The sequence below is a fragment of the Salvelinus alpinus genome, chromosome 35 (genome assembly GCF_045679555.1).
Source record: "Salvelinus alpinus chromosome 35, SLU_Salpinus.1, whole genome shotgun sequence".
In the NCBI taxonomy this organism is placed as follows: domain Eukaryota; kingdom Metazoa; phylum Chordata; class Actinopteri; order Salmoniformes; family Salmonidae; genus Salvelinus; species Salvelinus alpinus.
This window is the reverse complement of record NC_092120.1, coordinates 5130504-5149245: the sequence shown is the minus strand read 5'-3', so window position 1 is coordinate 5149245 and position 18742 is coordinate 5130504. Positions and strand designations below refer to the sequence as shown.

The following is an 18742-nucleotide window of genomic DNA, read 5'->3' as shown; positions in this document are numbered from 1 at the left end:
CCTTAAAAAAGTGCTTTCTGGACCGTTTTTCGAAATTCTTTCGATTTTTATGTCAATTACACATGTGTAAGAACTGTATGAAAATACTTTTGTCAAATTTTATTAACATAATTTTTTTGACATTTTTATTTGGACTTAAGGAATATGTTTTGTGCATTTGGAATGTGATTTCTTAGGAAGTCAAAAGTCAAAAGTCAAAAATGTCAAAAATTTGGAAAAAACGTATCACCCCCTTTAAAAAGTGCTTTCTGGACCGTTTTTCGAAATTCTTTCGATTTTTATGTCAATTACACATGTGTAAGAACTGTATGAAAATACTTTTGTCAAATTTTATTAACATAATTTTTTGGACATTTTTATTTGGACTTAAGGAATATGTTTTGTCCATTTTGAATGTGATTTCATAGGAAGTCAAAAGTCAAAAGTCAAAAATGTCAAATATTTGGAAAAAACGTATCACCCCCTTTAACCCTTTCATGCGTGAGTTCCAAATATCTCTAACGGTCACCCCGGCGTGAGTTTTTTTATGCACGTGATATTAGAACGTTCTCTCCATTCCAGAATGCGTTTGTTATGTAACAGTACATTTCATCCGCGCTGCCCTCAAACAAAAGCACGCAGCCTGTTTTTATTTGTCAATTTTAAATTATTTTCTAACAAGTTTTTTATTTTCTAATAACAGTTGAAATGAGGTGTGTTCCGCCTCATTCATTCACAAAAAAGTAGTCATTTTTACTTTTGCGGACCAATTAATTTTTTTGACATTTCTGACCCGGACAAAATTCCCCAAACACTTCTCAATTGTTTGTGCAGGACATTTACTCATCTGCCGTCCTGCATACACATGTTCATATTATTCCACCTGTCGACTGCATCGAAATCAAAGTTGTTTTCGTTACCAATAATACCTTTGGAAATGTGTGCGTTTCTATCAAAGTGCCTTATTACGTTATAATAGTTTCTGCATGTCGTGTTATGTCGTTTCTACTGTAGCATCATGTTTTTGTGTATATTCCTTATAACCGCGGACACGCGATGTAACGTTACTCATTTTATAACATTTATGGTGTTATACTCAATGCTTGGGTAGCTAGCTACATTCTCCTATTAGCTCTGGAAAACAATGCTAATTGCGTCAGGGAAGTATTAGCATGTGTTGTATTTTGAAGCTACCCTGGCCTTATGACTCCCAAGTAGCACAGCGTCTCAGTGCTAGAGGCGTCACTCCAGACACCCATCTTCAAATCAAGACTGCGTTTCTATCAAAGTAAGTGCCTAATTACGTTATTGTGTCGTGTTATACCGTTTCTACTATAGCTCACTGTGTGAATGGAGCATAATATATTTGTAAATATTCCTTATAACCGCGGACACGCGAGATAACGTTACTCATGTTACTCACCTTTTATGGTGTTATATTCAATCGTGCTTATGTAGCTAGTTACATTATTCTATTAGTTCTGTAAAACAATGCTAAATGCGTCAGAAGTATTGGCATGTTGTATTTTGACGCTACCCTGGAAAAATATCTTATACCACTTGGTCGTTTTGAGTGCATTCCACAAAGCTGTTTATCATCCACTGCCCCCATTTTGAGGTAATAGTCAAGCACGCAGTCTGGTTTGATGTTTCTCTGTCTGGTTTGTTTCTCTCTCCCGTCAGGTGGTCCACCTTCCCTGTGGCCTACATGGTTGCTGTATGGACAGTGGAGAGGACATGGACGTCTCGTTTGTCATGCCACTTTACTGCCAGCTGTTAACATTTCTTATTTTGTATAACGGGTCATTTAGGATGGTAGTAGCGTTGATGAAATGCAGTCATAGCAGCAGAACTAGAAAGCAGTCTTTACTGTCACCAGGAATGTATACATTTCACTAATTGTGGTTGTCCCCCACTCCTGGCTCTCTCTTATCCTGTAGCTCCAAGGCATAGCGATTGGTCTCTACTATGTCTCCCACCAGCTCCTCTGTCAAACAACTTGAAGCACTCTGCCTCAGTTGGAAATGGCAAGGGGCGTTGCACTCCAGACTGGGACTCATCAAAGCAAACAGCAGGGCCAGGAGGGGTGAAACAGCAGGGCCAGGAGGGGTGAAACAGCAGGGCCAGGAGGGGTGAAACAGCAGGGCCAGGAGGGGTGAAACAGCAGGGCCAGGAGGGGTGAAATGACTGGTGGCCTTCCAGCTACCACAGAACTCCTGTACTTCATCCACTGTTGGTATGCCTCCATCACTACCAGCATCTTCAAAGGGAACTGGGACTTTGTCAGTGGACAAGGGAAATTCAGATTCAGGGTTCTCAATGGCTACAAGGTTGGGGGGCAGCTCCTCACTGTCACTGTCAGAATCTGATTCCTGAGTTTCATACTCAGACTCATTGTCAGAATTTTAAAAAATCTCCAGAATTTCCACATTTGTTTGTTGTCTCCTTTTGAAAGACATTGCTAATGCTTCAGCTCATCTCACTAGCTACATACATAAACAACAACACTGAATGGTTTAGAGTCAGAGGGTACGTGGTTGACTGCCGGCACGTGCCACTTGTATCAATAAATCACTATCAGAAAATGTTTTGTGTGGCAATTATTTGTGTATTTACGGTTTTATTCACATGTTTTCAAATCTAGGTGACAAATCATGCATTCCGATTCTTGCACAGATTGTAATGGGCACATATTATGTGTGTAAAATACTTTTTTGAAGGTTGTACTGATTATGATGAGCTAAGCTAATTCCAGCTGTGTAGTCATGTTTGTTGACATTCAATGCATTCTGGGTTCACGTAATCGTCTGTTTGACCAAAGATGTTATAACAAAATGAGGTGAGTAAGAGTTCACTCGTTTTTTGAGGACTTCCGGAAATGAATGGTGGGATGTGAACGACGGTAGACGACACACCCCTTCAACATGCATACTATAAACAGACCAATCTCGTCTTCTCTTATTATCTTCGGTTTCTGTGAGGAAAAAAAATGCATGGCTGCGCGCTGAAACTAATCGTCGGATTACTTTCGATTTCTAAAAAGTGCTTTACCTAATTATTTCGATCAATGGTGTGCTCACCCGTGATGTGATTAATTATACATAGTAATTGCTATTAGCTAATTCATATTGTAGTTTGTCAGCCGAGAGTTAGAAAATATGACTGCTTGTGTTGGGTCAATCTTTCCTCAGTTAGCGCTAGGACAAATGTAGCCTACATTTTTCCGGTTAGGATGATTGTATTTTGCTATATATTCTTCTGTGAATATCTGAACATTGAATCCAAAAATAAACTGCTCACATTCTGGACAGAACTTTGTAAGGACTGTGTTTGTGTAAATAGTTTCTGAAAAAAGTGTGGCCAGCTCAAACGCTGATTGTTGCGTCATTCGAAACTGGCCGTTCTAAACGAGCGTTCTAAATGAGTGTTCTAATCACACGGGTGTGATCGTACGCTTCAGGGACCACTGTAGAACGATCACACCCGTGTGATGGTACGTGTGAAAGGGTTAAAAAGTGCTTTCTGGACCGTTTTTCGAAATTCTTTCGATTTTTATGTCAATTACACATGTATAAGAACTGTATGAAAATACTTTAGTCACATTTTACTATCATAATTTTTTATAAATGTTTACTTGTACTTAAGGAATATGTTTTGTGCATTTGGAATGTGATTTCATAGGAAGTCAAAAGTCAAAAGTTAAAAGTCAAAAATGTTAAAAATGTGGAAAAAACATATATTCCATTTAAAAAAGTGCTTTCTGGACCGTTTTTTGAAATTCTTTCGATTTTTACGTCAATTACACATGTATAAGAACTGTATGAAAATACTTTAGTCACATTTTACTATTATCATTTTTTATAAATGTTTACTTGTACTTATCACCCCCCAAACCTCCATAAATCACTCAGGCCAGCACCCATTGATTTGGGGCCGTAGTATAGTGCTCCCATGGACGTCTGGATGACACCTAAAAGCATTTAAAACCGTTTTGAAAAATGACATGAAAACATGAAAAATATTTTTTTTTTACTTTTTTGGAAAACCTCCATAAATCACTCAGGCCAACACCCATTGATTTTTGTCCGTAGAATAGTGCTCCTAGAGCGGGTATGGAAGTCTGGATGCCCCCTAACAGCAATTTCAACCGTCTTGAAACAGGGCATCTGGTAACCTAAAAAAAATACCAGGTGCACGAAAAGTTTGGACTTAGAATATTTTTCGAGTTTTTTGGAAAAACTCCATAAATCACTCAGGCCATTGACTCGAGAATAAAAAACATAAAATATTTTTCAGAAAAAAAAACAGAATATTTTCTGACTTTTTTGGAAAACCTCCATAAATCCCTCAGGCCAACACCCATTGATTTTTGTCCGTAGAATAGTGCTCCCAGAGCGGGTATGGAAGTCGGGATGCCCCCTAACAGCAATTTCAACCGTCTTGAAACAGGGCATCTGGTAACCTAAAAAAAATACCAGGTGCACGAAAAGTTTGGACTTAGAATATTTTGAGTTTTTTGGAAAAACTCCATAAATCACTCAGGCCATTGACTCGAGAATAAAAAACATAAAATATTTTTCAGAAAAAAAAACATAGAATATTTTCTGACTTTTTTGGAAAACCTCCATAAATCCCTCAGGCCAACACCCATTGATTTTTGTCCGTAGAATAGTGCTCCCAGAGTGGGTATGGAAGTCTGGATGCCCCCTAAAAGCAATTTCAACCGTCTTGAAACAGGGCACCTGGTAACCTAAAAAAAATACCAGGTGCACGAAAAGTTTGGACTTGTGTGTGTGTGTGTGAGAGCTTTTCTTTGACATCTGTTTAGAGAAATGACTGATTTACAGTTCATGAAGGTTGCCTAATCACACACTTAAAGTTTTGGAAAGATCTGACTTTTTTAACCCTTCGAAACAGCACCTATGACCCCATTTTAAGGCACTTCCGGTTGTCACAGGAAGCTATAAGTAAAGAGATATCCTGATCGGGGTATGCTCTTAGAGAATCCTGAGTTTTAAGTCTATACGTTAAGAACTGACTGATTTACACAGGGTTGCATGCACTATATATCACAAACTGCTGGTTGGGTTTGGCAAAACACTTTTAGGGTGATTTAACCACTTCTGGTTGCTCCAGGAAGCTTAGAATCAACACAGGTAGACCTCATAGTGGCTTGATGGATTGTTATCAAAGACAGGTTCATAAGACATTCATAACCCACATAGGGTTTATTTAAAGAATGCACGTTAAATTTGCAATATGATTCAACACATCATATTGCAAAAGTAACACACACTGTTACGTTTGCAATATGATTCAACACATCATATTGCAAAAGTAACACACACTGTTACGTTTGCAATATGATGTGTTGAATCATATTGCAAACATAACACACACTGTTACTTTTGCAATATGATGTGTTGAATCATATTGCAAATTTAACGTGCATTCTTTAAATACTTTAAATACTTTAGAAATACAAAATCGAACAGGCTTGTTGGGGTCTGTCTCTATGGGCCGAGCCGGTTTCAATGCACCCAGTCTTGAGACTCTGGGACGTTTCTAAATGTCGTCCGTTTCGTTGAGGTCAAAATGAATTGAAAACATGGCAAATACACAAGGCTTTTTATCGATCCGAGAACCTTCTAGAGCCACATAATTCACTGTGCACAATCGACCTGAGGTCTAGAACAGGTTTGTAAATTTTCAGAACTCTAGGTCTGACGGTTCTTTAAAAGTTGGAACAAAAGTAACTACTACAGGCACTGTCTGCCTCTTAGCCCCTCAGTGTGTCCCTCCATCATTTCTGTGTCGGTGTGTTTTTTTTTTTTTTTTTTTAATCTGATGGGATGAAGGACTGATTTACAGTTCATGAGGGTTGTCTATTCACATATATGAAGTTTTGGAAAGATTTTACATTTTTAATCCTTCGAAACAGCCCATTTGACACCAGTTATGGCACTTCCGGTTGTCACAGGAAGCTATAAATAAACACATATCATCACTGGAGTAGGCTGTTACAGAATCCTGAGTTTTAAGTCTGTATGTTAAAAATTGACTGATTTACATAGGGCTGAATGCACTATTTCTCTCAAACTGCAGGTTGGCTATGGCAAACACTTTTAGGGTGATTTAACCACTTCCGGTTGCTCCAGGAAGCTTAGAATCGACACAGGTAGACCTCATGGTGGCCTGATGGACTGATATCAAAGACAGGTTCATACGACATTCATAACCCACATAGGCTTCAGGTTGAATTGAGAGGTGCAGTCAATGTATTCCTTTGGGGCGACATGTCATTGTAAATTATTTGATGTAAACACCAGCTTTTAACTGTTAAGGGTTAATGCCACAAGGTCAAGGTTAGGCTTGCACAGATCGGGAGGACCTTAAGAACATTCCTGAGGTGAAATTGTGCTTCTAACCTTAACGGTTCTCTCTCTCTCTCCCAAAAGCAAATAAAATTGACATTGAGGTCAAAAGGTCATTTGTGTCCGTCTTCTTGTAACGGTCGCTGCGCTCAGACCGAACGAGCTACGGTCAAGCGGGGCATCTCGTTGAACTCGGCACGGCCTGGAGATAATAGTAATACCGTTGCAGGCTTTGTGTGTCTTTAAGCACCGTACTTTTTCACTCCATCCTTCCTTTTTGTGTGTGTGTGTTTGTGTGAGAGAGCTTTTCTTTGACATCTGTTGGGAAAAATGACTGATTACAGTTCATGAGGGTTGTCTAATCACACAAGTGAAGTTTTGAAAAGATCTGACCTTTATTACCCTTCAAACCTGACCCTGTGCACCATTTTAAGGTACTTCCAGTTGATATAGGAAGCTGAACGTGAACACATACCCTCCTTGGGGTAGGCTCTTATTTAATATTGAGTTTTAAGTCTTTATGTTAAGAACTGACTTATTAACAGAGGGTTAAATGAGTGTGTGTTACTTCATAAAATCACATAAAATCACAGAATTCTCGCAGAGCTTCGAGACCCACTTTAAAAATGTACGTCTGAACACACTGCAACTGGATCTGTGATTTTTTTGAAAAAAAAATTCCTCTTCGTGAACATCACCAAATGGACAATGTACTATTTCTCTTAAATTACGATAGATAAACGGCAGTTTTTTTTTTCCTGACACCGTATGCTTATGTACTTTGACGTGAAGCGGTCAAATTGCACCCCACTTTGCGTTTTTGACCTTTAATCCCAGAAAAATGGCCATAACTCAAAAAGCGCCGAGGCCTCGACGCCATCTTGTTCGGGGCCAACTTCCCTTTACTCCAAACCTACGCTCGCCGAGTTTCGTCTTCGAAATATTTTCCGTTTAGGAGAAAAGGCCGCGCTCGTTTGCCCTGTGTTCGTGCGCATGCAATATGATTTATTTTCCCCCTTGTGGGAATTTTCGAGAATGCGGAGTCCAAGTCAAAAATTTGTTATTTTTATAAAACGGCGACCGAACGTCCGAAACGATTTCTCAGATGACTTCCCGAAAGAGCTCCCCCCCGCCCTCGGCCCGACGCCGTCCGCGATTTTCCGAGACGACGTCGGACGTCTAGTAAGGGACCGTACATTTCCAATGGGAGAATCTTCACCGATCATACGGCTCCCGTACTAGATGTCCCTTAAGGTATGGAGGTACTTTACATTCTAATTGGAGGTACTTTACATTCTAATTGGAGGTACTCTACATTCTAACTGGAGGTGCTCTACATTCTAATTGGAGGTACTTTACATTCTAATTGGAGGTACTCTACATGCCAACTGGAGGTGCTCTACATGCCAACTGGAGGTACTCTACATTCTAACTGGAGGTACTTTACTTTCTAACTGGAGGTACTTTACTTTCTAACTGGAGGTACTCTACATGCCAACTGGAGGTACTTTACATTCTAACTGGAGGTGCTCTACATGCCCTACTGGAGGTGCTCTACATGCCATCTGGAGGTGCTCTACATGCCAACTGGAGGTGCTCTGCATGCCAACTGGAGGTGCTCTGCATGCCAACTGGAGGTGCTCTACATGCCAACTGGAGGTGCTCTACATGCTAACTGGAGGTACTCTACATGCCACCTGGAGGTGCTCTACATGCCAACTGGAGGTGCTCTACATGCCAACTGGAGGTGCTCTACATGCCAACTGGAGGTGCTCTACATGCAAACTGGAGGTGCTCTACATGCCAACTGGAGGTGCTCTGCATGCCAACTGGAGGTGCTCTGCATGCCAACTGGAGGTGCTCTGCATGCCAACTGGAGGTGCTCTACATGGCAACTGGAGGTGCTCTACATGGCAACTGGATGTGCTCTACATGCCAACTGGAGGTGCTCTACATGCCAACTGGATGTGCTCTACATGCCAACTGGAGGTGCTCTGCATGCCAACTGGAGGTGCTCTGCATGCCAACTGGAGGTGCTCTGCATGCCAACTGGAGGTGCTCTACATGGCAACTGGAGGTGCTCTACATGGCAACTGGAGGTGCTCTACATGCCAACTGGAGGTGCTCTACATGCCAACTGGATGTGCTCTACATGCCAACTGGAGGTGCTCTACATGCCAACTGGAGGTGCTCTACATGCCAACTGGAGACGCTCTACATGCCAACTGGAGGTGCTCTGCATGCCAACTGGAGGTCTTCTACATGCCAACTGGAGGTGCTCTGCATGCCAACTGGAGGTGCTCTACATGCCAACTGGAGGTGCTCTACATGCCAACTGGAGGTGCTCTGCATTCCAACTGGTGTGCTCTGCATAACAACTGGAGGTGCTCTGCATGCCAACTGGAGGTGCTCTGCATGCCAACTGGAGGTGCTCTGCATGCCAACTGGAGGTACTTTACATTCTAATTGGAGGTACTTTACATTCTAATTGGAGGTACTCTACATTCTAACTGGAGGTGCTTTACATTCTAATTGGAGGTACTTTACATTCTAATTGGAGGTACTTTACATTCTAATTGGGGGTACTCTACATTCTAACTGGAGGTGCTCTACATTCTAATTGGAGGTACTTTACATTCTAATTGGAGGTACTCTACATGCCAACTGGAGGTGCTCTACATGCCAACTGGAGGTACTCTACATGCCAACTGGAGGTGCTCTGCATGCCAACTGGAGGTGCTTTACATTCTAACTGGAGGTACTTTACATTCTAATTGGAGGTACTTTACATTCTAATTGGAGGTACTCTACATTCTAACTGGAGGTACTCTACATGCCAACTGGAGGTGCTCTACATGCCAACTGGAGGTGCTCTACATGCCAACTGGAGGTGCTCTACATGCCAACTGGAGGTGCTCTGCATGCCAACTGGAGGTGGTCTACATGCCAACTGGAGGTGGTCTACATGCCAACTGGAGGTGCTCTGCATGCCAACTGGAGGTGCTCTACATGCCAACTGGAGGTGCTCTACATGCCAACTGGAGGTGCTCTACATGCCAACTGGAGGTGCTCTACATGCCAACTGGAGGTGCTCTACATGCCAACTGGAGGTGCTCTACATGCCAACTGGAGGTGCTCTGCATGCCAACTGGAGGTGCTCTGCATGCCAACTGGAGGTGCTCTGCATGCCAACTGGAGGTGCTCTACATGCCAACTGGAGGTGCTCTACATGCCAACTGGAGGTGCTCTACATGCCAACTGGAGGTGCTCTGCATGCGAACTGGAGGTGCTCTACATGCCAACTGGAGGTGCTCTGCATGCCAACTGGAGGTGCTCTACATGCCAACTGGAGGTGCTCTACATGCCAACTGGAGGTGCTCTGCATGCCAACTGGAGGTGCTCTGCATGCCAACTGGAGGTGCTCTGCATGCCAACTGGAGGTGCTCTGCATGCCAACTGGAGGTGCTCTGCATGCCAACTGGAGGTACTTTACATTCTAATTGGAGGTACTTTACATTCTAATTGGAGGTACTCTACATTCTAACTGGAGGTGCTCTACATTCTAATTGGAGGTACTTTACATTCTAATTGGAGGTACTTTACATTCTAATTGGAGGTACTCTACATTCTAACTGGAGGTGCTCTACATTCTAATTGGAGGTACTTTACATTCTAATTGGAGGTACTCTACATGCCAACTGGAGGTGCTCTACATGCCAACTGGAGGTACTCTACATGCCAACTGGAGGTGCTCTACATTCTAACTGGAGGTGTTCTACATTCTAACTGGAGGTGCTCTACATTCTAACTGGAGGTACTTTACATTCTAACTGGAGGTACTTTATATTCTAACTGGAGGTGCTCTACCTTCTAACTGGAGGTGCTCTACATGCCATCTGGAGGTACTCTACATTCTACTGGAGGTACTTTACATTCTAACTGGAGGTACTCTACATTCTAACTGGAGGTGCTCTACATTCTAACTGGAGGTACTTTACATTCTAACTGGAGGTACTCTACATTCTAACTGGAGGTCCTTTACATTCTAACTGGAGTTGCTTTACATTCTAACTGGAGGTACTTTACATTCTAACTGGAGGTACTCTACATTCTAACTGGAGGTACTTTACATTCTAACTGGAGGTGCTCTACATTCTAACTGGAGGTACTTTACATTCTAACTGGAGGGGCTTTACATTCTAACTGGAGGTGCTCTACATTCTAACTGGAGGTACTTTACATTCTAACTGGAGGTACTTTACATGCCAAATGGAGGTACTCTACATTTCAGCAGCACACCACCCTGCATTCCACTGCTGGCTTGCTTCTGAAGCTAAGCAGGGTTGGTCCTGGTCGGTCACTGGATGGGAGATCAGATGCTGCTGGAAGTGGTGTTGGAGGGCCAGTAGGAGGCACCCTTTCTACTGGTATAAAAAAAACATGAAAAATATTCCAATTCCTCATGGCAGTGATTGGGGACATTGCCCTGTGTAAGGTGCTGTCTTTTGGATGGGATGTTAAACAGGTGTCCTGACTCTCTGTGGTCACTAAAGATCCCATGGCACTTATCGTACGAGTAGAGGTGTTAACCCCGGTGTCCTGGATAAATTCCCAATCTGTCCCTTATACCATCACGGTCACCTAATCATCCCCAGTTTCCAATAGGCTCATTCATTTCCCCGCCAGTGTAACTATTCCCCAGGTCATTGCTGTTAATGAGAATGTGTTCTCAGTCAACTTACCTGGTAAAATAAGGGATTAAAAAATACAGGCCAACTGGAGGTGCTCTGCATATCAACTCCATAGTACATGGTGTAGTTCTCAACCCTCCATAGTACATGATGTAGTTCTCAACCCTCCATAGTACATGATGTAGATCTCAACCCTCCATAGTACATGTTGTAGTTCTCAACCCTCCATAGTACATGATGTAGATCTCAACCCTCCATAGTACATGGTGTAGTTCTCAACCCTCCATAGTGCATGATGTAGTTCTCAACCCTCCATAGTGCATGATGTAGATCTCAACCCTCCATAGTACATGGTGTAGTTCTCAACCCTCCATAGTGCATGATGTAGTTCTCAACCCTCCATAGTGCATGATGTAGTTCTCAACCCTCCATAGTGCATGATGTAGTTCTCAACCCTCCATAGTGCATGATGTAGATCTCAACCCTCCATAGTGCATGATGTAGATCTCAATCCTACATAGTGCATGATGTAGATCTCAACCCTCCATAGTACATGGTGTAGTTCTCAACCCTCCATAGTGCATCATGTAGTTCTCAACCCTCCATAGTGCATGATGTAGATCTCAACCCTCCATAGTACATGGTGTAGTTCTCAACCCTCCATAGTGCATGATGTAGTTCTCAACCCTCCATAGTGCATGATGTAGATCTCAACCCTCCATAGTACATTATGTAGTTCTCAACCCTCCATAGTGCATGATGTAGTTCTCAACCCTCCATAGTACATGATGTAGTTCTCAACCCTCCATAGTACATGATGTAGATCTCAACCCTCCATAGTACATGATGTAGATCTCAACCCTCCATAGTACATGATGTAGTTCTCAACCCTCCATAGTGCATGATGTAGATCTCAACCCTCTATAGTACATGATGTAGTTCTCAACCCTCCATAGTACATGATGTAGATCTTAACCCTCCATAGTACATGATGTAGATCTCAACCCTCCATAGTACATGATGTAGTTCTCAACCCTCCATAGTACATGTTGTAGATCTTAACCCTCCATAGTACATGATGTAGATCTCAACCCTCCATAGTACATGATGTAGATCTCAACCCTCCATAGTACATGTTGTAGTTCTCAACTCTCCATAGTACATTATGTAGATCTCAACCCTCCATAGTACATGTTGTAGTTCTCAACCCTCCATAGTACATTATGTAGATCTCAACCCTCCATAGTACATGGTGTAGTTCTCAACCCTCCATGGTACATGATGTAGTTCTCAACCCTCCATAGTACATGATGTAGATCTCAACCCTCCATAGTACATGATGTAGTTCTCAACCCTCCATAGTACATTATGTAGATCTCAACCCTCCATAGTACATGATGTAGTTCTCAACTCTCCATAGTACATGATGTAGTTCTCAACCCTCCATAGTGCATGATGTAGTTCTCAACCCTCCATAGTGCATGATGTAGTTCTCAACCCTCCATAGTACATGTTGTAGTTCTCAACCCTCCATAGTACATTATGTAGATCTCAACCCTCCATAGTACATGTTGTAGTTCTCAACCCTCCATAGTACATGATGTAGTTCTCAACCCTCCATAGTACATGTTGTAGTTCTCAACCCTCCATAGTACATGATGTAGATCTCAACCCTCCATAGTACATGTTGTAGTTCCTAACCCTCCATAGTACATTATGTAGTTCTCAACCCTCCATAGTACATGGTGTAGTTCTCAACCCTCCATAGTACATTATGTAGATCTCAACCCTCCATAGTACATGATGTAGATCTCAACCCTCCATAGTACATGATGTAGTTCTCAACCCTCCATAGTACATAGTGTAGTTCTCAACCCTCCATAGTACATGATGTAGATCTCAACCCTCCATAGTACATGATGTAGTTCTCAACCCTCCATAGTACATAGTGTAGTTCTCAACCCTCCATAGTACATGTTGTAGATCTCAACCCTCCATAGTACATGCTGTAGTTCTCAACCCTCCATAGTGCATGATGTAGTTCTCAACCCTCCATAGTACATTATGTAGATCTCAACCCTCCATAGTACATGATGTAGTTCTCAACCCTCCATAGTACATGATGTAGATCTCAACCCTCCATAGTACATGATGTAGATCTCAACCCTCCATAGTACATTATGTAGTTCTCAACCCTCCATAGTGCATGATGTAGTTCTCAACCCTCCATAGTACATAGTGTAGTTCTCAACCCTCCATAGTGCATGATGTAGATCTCAACCCTCCATAGTACATGTTGTAGATCTCAACCCTCCATAGTACATGTTGTAGATCTCAACCCTCCATAGTACATTATGTAGATCTCAACCCTCCATAGTGCATGATGTAGTTCTCAACCCTCCATAGTACATAGTGTAGTTCTCAACCCTCCATAGTGCATGATGTAGTTCTCAACCCTCCATAGTACATAGTGTAGTTCTCAACCCTCCATAGTGCATGATGTAGTTCTCAACCCTCCATAGTACATAGTGTAGTTCTCAACCCTCCATAGTGCATGATGTAGTTCTCAACTCTCCATAGTACATGGTTTAGTTTTCAATTCTCCTTCAATTCTTCTTTGTCTCCCAGTCTCTCTCGCTCAACTGACTGACAAAACGTTTTCTGAGCACAGGTGCAGCGTGGGCAAAATGAACTAATCATATGAAACATGTTACTGTAATAATGAGGTGTGAAACCTCCTCGTGTTTACATCCTCCCTCCAGAACCACAACAGGAAACATTAACAGGTTTTGCCCTCTGGTATCACTGAGTAACTAACTACTAACACATAAAGTGTGAAACTAATGTCTCATTATCAGGGAACACATTCAAACCATGCTTTAACCCCTATTAACACACTTCCTGCTCTTCACAAATGGTTAACTTTACACATAAACAGCTAATAACAGGCCATTTAAACAGGGGGTTTTCTGCACATTTACAGTGTTTTAGTGTATTGGAATGTGTTGGCTGAATGGTAGAGTTTGAGCATTTAACTGCAGCGAAGCAGTGCAGGTCTTCTCTGCTGCCCTTGACTGAGGAAGAGGTCAGACTGTGTTTTCACTGTTAAACGGAGCCTGAGGGGATGACTTCACAGGACAGGAGAGAACCCTTCTCTGTTCTGCCTATTCTCTGGGCATTGATGTGTGTAAGTGCGTGCGTGCGTGAGTATGTGTGTGTTAGTGTGTGTGTTTGTTATCCTCCTGTCCATGTACACAGCTGGTAACAAGGTGCAGGAGGATTGCAGCTGGGGGACCAAGACAGCGTAAACATGGCCTCACCTCTCTTCTCCTCTCTCTCCTCTCTCGTCTTCCTCCACCCCCCCTTCACATTGCCCTCTTGTATCCCTCTCTGCTTTTCTTCTCTCTCTCACCTTCCCCTCAATCGACACTCTCTCTCTCTTTCTCTCTCTCTGTCTCACCTTCCCCTCTCCTTCCTTCCTTCCTTCCTTCCTTCCTTCCTTCCTTCCTTCCTTCCTTCCTTCCTTCCTTCCTTCCTACCTTCCTTCCTTCCTTCCTTCCTTCCTTCCTTCCTTCCTTCCTTCCTTCCTTCCTTCCTTCCTTCCTTCCTTCCTTCCTTCCTTCCTTCCTTCCTTCCTTCCTTCCTTCCTTCCTTCCTTCCTTCCTTCCTTCCTCCCTCCCTCCCTCCCTCCCTCCCTCCCTATCAACTCTCTCTCTTTCCTCTCTCTCTCTCTCTCTCTCTCTCTCTCTCTCTCTCTCTCTCTCTCTCTCTCTCTCTCACATTCCCTCTCTCTCTCACATTCCCCTCTCCCCTTCTTTTTCTCTCTCTTCTTTTTTCCATTTTCCATACAACAGCCTCTCCCCTCTGTTGTATGTTTGTTAAAGGCCTTGTTACTATTCTGATGGAGAAACAAGTCCTTCCAAAACCTCTCTCTCTCTCTCTCTCTCTCTCTCACACACTCTCTCTCTCACCTTCCCCTCTCAACTCTCTCTCTTCCCTCTCCTCTCTCTCTCTCTCTCTCTCTCTCACCTTCCCCTCTCCCCTTTCTTTCTCTCTCTCCTTTTTTCTCACTGTAACATGGCAGGATAAACAGATGCCATCACATCTGGAATGGATCTGCCAGAACCTTAATTGACTTGCAACATGGTTGTTTGCCTTCCACACAAGATGCATTACTTTCTCTCCACATTCCATCCACCAGATTCAAGAAACACACTGGTTCCAGATCTATTAGTGCCGCCTTGTCAGTGGTGTGACAATGACCATAGGAGTTGGCAAGCCAGCACAAACAGGTCTGGGACCAGGCTAGCAGGCCAGGGATTGGATAGAGAAGAATGAGGAAAGTTCAATTCCCTGAGCATGATCTCTATTCCTTATGAATGTCTCTGTCTATTATTAAAAATGAAATTCTTATACTAGACAAGAAACTAAAACGCCATTAAATATGACCACCCAGCCCTTGAAATGTGAAGGAAGAGGACCTTCTCATTCTTGGGGCAGGGGTGTGAAGGAAGAGGACCTTCTCATTCTTGGGGCAGGGGTGTGAAGGAAGAGGACCTTCTCATTCTTGGGGCAGGGGTGTGAAGGAAGAGGACCTTCTCATTCTTGGGGCAGGGGTGTGAAGGAAGAGGACCTTCTCATTCTTGGGGCAGGGGTTTGAAGAAAGAGGACCTTCTCATTCTTGGGGCAGGGGTGTGAAGGAAGAGGACCTTCTCATTCTTGTGGCAGGGGTGTGAAGGAAGAGGACCTTCTCATTCTTGGGGCAGGGGTGTGAAGGAAGAGGACCTTCTCATTCTTGGGGCAGGGGTGTGAAAAAAGAGGACCTTCTCATTCTTGGGGCAGGGGTGTGAAAGAAGAGGACCTTCTCATTCTTGGGGCAGGGGTGTGAAGAAAGAGGATCTTCTCATTCTTGGGGCAGGGGTGTGAAGGAAGAGGACCTTCTCATTCTTGGGGCAGGGGTGTGAAGAAAGAGGACCTTCTCATTCTTGGGGCAGGGGTGTGAAGGAAGAGGACCTTCTCATTCTTGGGGCAGGGGTGTGAAGAAAGAGGACGTCTCATTCTTGGGGCAGGGGTGTGAAGGAAGAGGACCTTCTCATTCTTGGGGCAGGGGTGTGAAGGAAGAGGACCTTCTCATTCTTGGGGCAGGGGTGTGAAGGAAGAGGACCTTCTCATTATTGTGGCAGGGGTGTGAAGGAAGAGGACCTTCTCATTCTTGGGGCAGGGGTGTGAAGGAAGAGGACCTTCTCATTCTTGGGGCAGGGGTGTGAAGGAAGAGGACCTTCTCATTCTTGGGGCAGGGGTGTGAAGGAAGAGGTGTTGAGTGATTACAGGGTGCTAATGGGCAAGGAAAGGAACGTGTGTCTAAGATCTTCTCTAACTGAGAACCACCTGTTCAGAATATATTATAGTGTTATCCACCCAGCTCCTCTGTAGTGGGACTAATAGACCCAATCTCTACTATGGCCTCATCTCTAACCTTAGTAACAGTAAAGAAAGAAAGAAAGAAAGAAAGAAAGAAAGAAAGAAAGAAAGAAAGAAAGAAAGAGCGAGAGAGAGAGAGAGAGAGAGAGAGAGAGAGAGAGAGAGAGAGAGAGAGAGAGAGAGAGAGAGAGAGAGAGAGAGAGAGAGAGAGAGAGAGAGAGAGATTTAGTGGGGAGGGGGGCAGGGGAGAGAGAGAGAGAGAGATTTAGTGGGGAGGAGGGCAGGGGAGAGAGAAATATAGAGTGATTTAGTGGGGAGGGGGACAGGGGAGAGAGAAAGATAGAGTGATTTAGTGGGGAGGGGGACAGGGGAGAGAGAAAGATAGAGTGATTTAGTGGGGAGGGGGGCGGGGGAGAGAGAAAGAGAGGGTGATTTAGTGGGGAGGGGGGGCGGGGGAGAGAGAAAGAGAGAGTGAGTGTGTGGGGAGGGGGGGAGAAAGAGAGAGTGAGTAAGTGAGTGGGGAGGGGGGGCTGGGGAGAGAGAGAGTGAGTGGGGAGAGGGGGGTTGGGTAGAGAGAGAGTGAGTGGGGAGAGGGGGGTTGGGTAGAGAGAAAGAGAGAGAGAGTGAGTGGGGAGGTGGTGCAGGGGAGAGAGAAAGAGAGAGAGTGAGTGAGTGGGGGGGGGGCTGGGGAGAGAGAAAGAGAGAGTGAGTGAGTGGGGAGGGGGGGCAGGGGAGAGAGAAAGAGAGAGAGTGAGTGGGGAGGGGGGCAGGGGAGAGAGAAAGAGAGAGTGATTTAGTGGGGGGATAAAGAGAGAGAGGGGAGGGGGGGGCAGGGGAGAGAGAGAGAGTAGGAAAAATAGTGAGTGAAGAAAAAAGTGAATCTCAACAAGCAGCAGCACCAAATGGTGTGTTTAATTCATCTCCAATCCTCCCACACAAAACAGGCCATTTGTATGTTAAAGAAGGGAGAAGGGAGGGGGTGGGGGACGTCCGACATGAAGGAGTGCCCCTAGTTGCCCTCAGCAGCCACCAATCTGTTGCCTACTGCTGACTGGTAATAGTGGCGTTTTGATAGCGAGACGCGCTGTTGGAGCCTGGGTGGAGGGTTGGAGGACCATGGGTGGATAGACAGAGAGACAGAGACATAGGGGGTGTCATGAGCATACAGGGGTATGGGGGAGAGATGAAGACGGGGAAAGGGGGGACATTGAGACGGGCAGAGGGGGAGATTGAAAGCTGGAGAGGGGAAAGCAGGGGGAGACGGGGAGGGGGCCATGAGGAGGGCAGGGGCCATGAGCTATGATGTCTTCTCCTTTGTTCCCCATTATCTGCTTAAACACACAAACTCCTCATTCTGCTGTTCGACACTCAGCTCACTCTGCTCTTCCAGTCTGCTCAGAGACAGATGGCTGAGAACCCCTTCTCAAAAAAAAAAAACGTATTTCTTTCTTAAAGCGTTTGAGCCAATCAGTTGTGTTGTGACAAGGTAGGGATGGTATACGGATGACAGCCCTATTTGGTCAATAGGACAAAGTCCATATCATGGCAAGAACAGCTCAAATAAGCAAAGAGAAATGGCAGTCCATCATTACTTTGAGACATTAAGGTCAGTCAATCAGGAAAGTTTCAAGAGCTTTGCAGTTGTGCAGTTGCAAAAACCATCAAGCGCTATGATGAAACTGGCTCTCATGAGGACCGCCATGGGAAAGGAAGACCCAGAGTTACCTCTGCTACAGAGGATAAGTTCATTAGATTTACCAGCCTCAGAAAATGCAGCCCAATTAAATGCTTCACAGAGTTCAAGTAGCAGACACATCTCAACATCAACTGTTGAGAACCCTGCTTGAATCAGGCCTTCATGGTTGAATTGCTGCAAAGAAACCACTACTAAAGGACACCAATAAGAAGAAGAGACTTGCTTTGGCCAAGAAATATGAGCAATGGACATTAGACTGGTAGAAATCTGTCCTTTGTTCTGATGAGTCCAAATGTGAGACTTTTGGTTCCAACCGCTGTGTCTTTGTGAGACCATGAGTAGGTGAACGGATGATCTCTGCATGTGTGGTTCCCACCGTGAAGCATGGAGGAGGAGGTGTGATGGTGCTTTGCTGGTGACACTGTCTGTGATTTCTTTAGAATTCAAGGCACACTTAACCAACATGGCTACCACAGCATTCTGCAGCGATACGCCATCCCATCTGGTTTGCGCTTAGTGGGACTATCATTTGTTTTTCAACAGGACAATGACCCAACACACCTTCAGGCTGTGTAAGGGCT

General features: G+C 44.0%; 1 long non-coding RNA gene across 1 annotated transcript; it reads left to right on the top strand.

Moving 5' to 3' along the window:
• The first annotated feature begins 471 nt into the window (after window positions 1-471).
• LOC139564321 (uncharacterized) lies at window positions 472-2566 on the top strand. Its single transcript, XR_011672720.1, has 2 exons — window positions 472-1267; window positions 1663-2566. It is a non-coding gene; the product is annotated as an uncharacterized lncRNA (long non-coding RNA).
• Window positions 2567-18742: the final 16176 nt, after the last annotated feature.